Source organism: Astatotilapia calliptera, chromosome 19 (genome assembly GCF_900246225.1).
Source record: "Astatotilapia calliptera chromosome 19, fAstCal1.2, whole genome shotgun sequence".
NCBI lineage: Eukaryota > Metazoa > Chordata > Actinopteri > Cichliformes > Cichlidae > Astatotilapia > Astatotilapia calliptera.
The window spans coordinates 29060466-29065158 of NC_039320.1; the positions used below are offsets into that span (position 1 = coordinate 29060466).

Consider the following 4693-nt stretch of genomic DNA (forward strand, 5'->3'; position numbering starts at 1 on the left):
AGTCGAGTTCAAATGCACGTGAAGACAGATGAGCAAATACTTTTACTTTTAGTTCATAAATATTGTACCTTTTTTAAAATTAATTATCATCAACACAATCTGCAGCATTAAAGCAATTTATACAATGATGAATCAATAATTATTGTACAATCACATCAGCTGTGATTCTACATAAGTACATTTTTATTTAATTTATGTGTATTTTGATATAAAAATGCTTTGTTACATAGAAATAGACTCCTGTGTAAAGGGTCTATACATACACACATATAGATATATAGTATTAAGCATTGAAATAATTATATAATGATAGATACACTTACTTCGAGTCTTTCTGTGGCCCAGCTTGTGTGCCACTCGGCTAAATCGGTTTGTTTTTTCTGTAATTGTTGCAGATGTTTTATTAGGATTAAACTCTGACTAAATAGACAATATTGCCCACAGAGCTCTATTGTAACGGTGCATCTGTTAAAGCTTTGCTGAAAAAAGATGCCTGGTGAATATGATGTTTCTTTATGTCCTTGCCGGTCTCTCTGTTGGAGCTCGGCTTGGTTTGCTGTCCTCCACTGCCCTCTCCTGTTCTGTCCTCTCATTGGACGCGTGCCGTCTCCAGGCTCTTCAGCTCGTCTGCTTTTCAGCTTCTGTTTCTTAACCTTCAGGATAAAATGGTCAATTTTGTTTGTTTTGTTTTTTCACCAGTTGTTTGATAAACTCTGGATTAAATGTATGAATACTGAGTTCATTTACCTCCTTTTACTTTCTTGTCCTTACTTCTGTTTTCCTCCCTGTCCCATCCTTCTCTTCTCCTCTTCAGATACTTGGGCAGAAGAGCCCACAGTGCCAAAAACCATCATGTCACACCCCCTCCGTCCACCTGAGCAACCGAGGCCACAGCTGCAGTGATCATTGACGTGGTCAGAGGAAGCACGCATGCACACACACACACACACACACACACACACACACAGGCAAAGGGAGCTGGAGTGGCAGGTCTGGAGGATTCTGGGTCAGACCTGGGAGGTCTGATGAAGATAAGGTGGGACACCAATACTGGGCCTCTTCACCGCTCACTGGTCAGCACACTGCTGTGCCTGGCCGTGTGTGCATGTGAGGGGATCAGGTCTGATCTGTGCTGATTTTGTCGACTCTCTGTCCCCTCAGCAGCATCTCCTGACAGGCCGTCACACCATAACCAGGACAAAGACCAGAGAGGGGGAAAGAGCAGAACAAAGGAAGAGAGAAATCACTGCGAGCACCTGTGTGGCCTGCTAATAAACTCATAGCAGAAATACTACATTTTCTTATGCATAGCATCATTTAAAATGTAGTCAGTTATAGTCAATGTAACATTTTCATTCATATTCTAAATTCTGCCTTTAAGGATGCCATTTATATCCTGAAGAAAACTCTATTTTTCCCATTAGTATTTTCTAGACAGTATAGACATATTGGAGTTCTAAACCCTTAATGTCAAAGCTTTGGGATAAAACTGGAGATGGCACGATACCACCTTTTTATGTCCAACAGCATAAATTTGGATATCTGCCAATACCGATATAAATCTGATAGAATCTATTTTTATAATCAATAAAGCTGTTTTTTAACATCTTGCTGCTTTTTGTAAAAGTTCGTACTCAAATTAAAAAAGACAAAACACCAAAACTATTCTGTTACACTTGTATGCAAAAAATATACAGCACCCAAAATATGTCACAGTTCAGCAATACTGATGTTTTTATTGAAATTAAATCCAAGTATTTAAAGTAATATTCAAAAGTAATTTAAAATGCAATTTTATGCAGATTTAATTGGTTCTGAAAAAGAAGTGCAATATCAGTGTTGGGGAGATAGCTTGTACTGGAAGGACTGTAAGGTGCTAGTTCAGGTTTGCAGCTACCACTCCCTGGAGTGTCAGCCAGAACACTGCTCAAGGCCCGGATGAATGTTCAGAAGGGAGACAATGAAGACACCGAGGATAGTGCAGACTCTTGTATTGACTTCACACAGTTGAAGGTAACAGGGATTGTCAGAGGAGCAGATATTGCATACAGGTTTTGGTGCGTGGGCATGTGTGTGTGTGTGTGTGTGTGTGTGTGTGTGTGTGTGTGTGTGTGTGTGTGGTCTCTGAAAGGAACAGAAAGAAAATACTACATTACTAAAGTGTTCACAACAATATCTCCAGAGTACATCAACATAAACACAGGCGGGAAATAAACTAACATCCCCTTTAATACCATAGGCCATATATTACCCACGACTCACGCATAGACCCACTGAGAGAGCTAACCAGGTACACAGCCATACCCAACCACACGGCAGGAAAGTTAGCTTAGCTTAGCTTAGCTTAGCACCCGCTAGCGGCACAGACAGAAACATAGTCATTTCCCCCCTAACCTTGGTTACAGTCCCAAACACATCTTATTATCACATCCTCACACATCACCAACTTACGTTGCTCATTAACGCACACTTCTCAAGGAATAACCAATTCTCTGCCGGTAATCTGGAGCAGAAAAGCTCAGGTGCTTTGCCCACGTTTCTCCCTGGACATAGTCTCTCATACAAAGCGGTGGGGTGACCTCTACTGGCCACTCTAAAAACTACAGGTGAACTAACAACTGAACAGAATAAAACCATAACTACGGGGCCTTTTGTACAGCCGCCCCCAAATGTATGAAGTACATTTGCTCACAACAAAAGGCAATTTTACAAACAAAGTCACGGTGATTGTCCTTTGTCTTCGTCCGGGAGGGCAGGCAGCACCACCAGCCTCGCCACAGGTCGGGTGAAGGTCCGGTCCTTCACCTTGATGTCAGCAGACCTGATGTGCCCGTCGGGACTGGGGTGGACTTTGGAGATGCAGCCCACGAGCCAGGAAGCACGAGGCAGCTGAGGATCTACGGTCATCACCACCAAACCTTCTGTGACATCTGCGGGGGATGACCGCCATTTCTGCTGAAGCTGCAGGCTTGGAAGGTACAGCCGGACGAATCGAGACCAGAAGTGGTCAGCCAGCACCTGGGAGTGCTTCCACCTCCGGCGACTCAGGAGCTCTTCTCTGGGATAAGCCACTTGAGGAAGTGCTCCGTCAGGCCGCCCCATCAGAAAGCAGTTGGGGGTCACTGGATCAGGATCACTGATGTCAGACAGGACATAACCTAGTGGTTTGGAGTTCAAGATGCCCTCCACCTCCACAAGGACCGTGTGGAGGACCTCTTCTTGAAGGGGTTGGGATCCTACTGTAGTGTAGAGTGCCGTCTTGACAGACCTAATCTCCTGCTCCCACACTCCCCCGAAATGAGGAGCCGCTGGTGGATTGAAGTGGAAGACGATCTTATGGGGAGCCAGGAGCTTCTGCAGGTCAGAGGTCATGGCTGCAAAAGCTGCTTGGAGTTCCCTTTCTCCCCCACGGAAGTTGGTCCCTTGGTCTGAGTACAGCTCAGCTGGAGTTCCTCTCCTGGCAATGAAGCGTCGAAGTGCCATTAGGAAGGCATCTGTATCGATGGAGGTTAGGACATCAAGGTGGACCGCTCTGATAGTTAGGCACTTAAAGATGATGCCCCACCTCTTCTCCACACGGCGCCCGATTTTGACCACAAAGGGTCCAAAACAGTCCACGCCTGTCGAATAAAAGGCAGGTTTGTAAAGGCGGAGGCGCGCAACTGGCAGGTCCGCCATCTTGGGAACAGTTGGTCGGGCTCTCCATCTGCGGAACTCAAAACAGGTCCTTTGAAAACGCCTAACTGCTTCCCGGCCTCTCAGGATCCAATGAGTGCGCCGAATCTCCGCGAAGACCCTCTCTGGCCCTGGATGGCGCAGGCGACTGTCGACGTCCTGGATGAACAGGCGGGTGACTGGATGTGTCGGATCCAAAACTAAAGGATGGGAGCTGGTAAATGCGAGATCTTCAGAGCAGCGAAGACGTCCACCTACACGGATGACCTCATTCTCGTGGTCGAACTCAGGGGATAGTGCGAGGAGACGACTGCTGCGACTGATGGATTTCCCCTGCTTAAGAAGTCGATACTCCTCAGGGAAGCTCTCCTGTTGAGCTTCTCTCAGGACGTTCATCTCTGCTCGAACATAGTCATAAGCCGATGAAGTTCCACCGCCTTTGGCCGCCCCATGCAACTGCGTAATAGCAGCTTCCAGCAGCTGTGTCCAGGTGTCATATTTGCTGAAGTTCGAGGTGGCGGGGTCGAAGGTGGTAGAAAATCCACAAAAGGTCTCTTTACGGAGCTCAGATGGGCCTGGAGGCTCAGCCAGGGTGCCACTTGGCTCTGGAGGCCACTGTTCTGGACCTAGGAGCAGGAAAGGAGGCCCTTGACTCCATCTATTGGGTCTGGTCAGCTCAGGAAGGGACTTCCCACGGGTTATATCATCTGCGGGGTTCTGGGCTGAATCCACATAGCGCCAGGTGTGCGAGTGAGTTAATTCCTGGATCTCAGCCACGCGGGTGCCGACGAAGACCTTGAAGTGGCATGACTGGGACCTCAACCAGGTGAGTACAGTTGTGGAGTCAGACCACAGCACTATCCTCTTTATGTCCAGAGTGAGCTCATTTCTAAGGAGACGGGAAAGATGAGCTCCGGAGAGGGCACCACACAGCTCAAGTCTAGGCATGGAGAGAATGCGTTTAGGGGCAACACGGGAGCAAGCCATCAGGAAGGCTAGATGTGAGCTGCCATCACCT

General features: G+C 47.1%; 1 long non-coding RNA gene across 1 annotated transcript; it reads right to left on the reverse strand.

Moving 5' to 3' along the window:
* Positions 1-203: 203 nt before the first annotated feature.
* Positions 204-3052, reverse strand: LOC113011743 (uncharacterized). Its single transcript, XR_003270609.1, has 3 exons — positions 1898-3052; positions 748-1170; positions 204-653 (listed from the first exon to the last, which is right to left on the reverse strand). It is a non-coding gene; the product is annotated as an uncharacterized LOC113011743 (long non-coding RNA).
* Between the last annotated feature and the right edge of the window lie 1641 nt (positions 3053-4693).